The sequence below is a fragment of the Dacryopinax primogenitus genome, assembly GCF_000292625.1.
Source record: "Dacryopinax primogenitus strain DJM-731 SS1 chromosome Unknown DACRYscaffold_15, whole genome shotgun sequence".
In the NCBI taxonomy this organism is placed as follows: Eukaryota; Fungi; Basidiomycota; class Dacrymycetes; order Dacrymycetales; family Dacrymycetaceae; genus Dacryopinax; species Dacryopinax primogenitus.
In genome coordinates, this window is record NW_024467212.1 from 556,160 (window position 1) to 557,077 (window position 918).

Below are 918 nucleotides of genomic sequence, written 5' to 3' on the forward strand. Positions count from 1 at the left end.
TATCAACATGCTGGGACAGCATGTCTAGAAGGGGGGGTGATGTCAGGGCACCAGCTCATTGGTTGGTCAAGAGACATGACTAAGCCTTTATGACATGGAAGTAGCTGGTATACCTTGGCATGTGCTGGAACCTGCTGGAAGGATTGGATGGTCAGGTGACCTGCTGTGCATGGCTGTGCATGACCTCATATGACCTCATCCTTGGTCATATGACCTGATCACCTGACTAGGCTGAGTAAGCAAGATGTTCTAGCAGGTTCCACCACAGAGGTATAAATATAAGGCCTACTCTGCCTGGGACTGTCTCTTCAGACTTGGTCTCTTAGGATCATCCACAGGTACCTATACTGTAGATAGGTCTTAGTCATCAGGTCTACTCCACTTCCTTGTTGCCTGCTTAGACTCTTGGCACCCTTAGGTGAGCAGACTTAGTCAGCCTGTGTTGCCCTAACATGTGCAGCACTACAGACCCTTACTACATGGACAACACACCCCAGCAACAAGCCTCAACCCACCACGGATATTCGGCATGGTGACTACTAGGATTCCCCAGGCAATGGGACCCTCAGATATTCAGCATGATGACAGCAGGTTTCCTCCACAACAGGATCAACCCATCCAGATATTCAGCATGCCAACACTTGCCTTAGAGAGGTATCCAGAGACTGGTATAGAGTGCAGTTTTCAGTAGCTAGTATAAGTAGTTTCCAGAAACTCCTGTATCTAGCTTATTCTGCCCCTTTTCCATTAGCATTATATGGATCCAATTATCCCCATACTGGATAGGCAGATTTGACTTGACTTAGCAGATTTGACTTGACTTATCATGACTTGACTAGACAGACACTGAGCTCTGATTATTGCATACTGACTTTTGATAGCTCAGCTACTGTCAGGGCACCAGCTCATTGCTTGGTC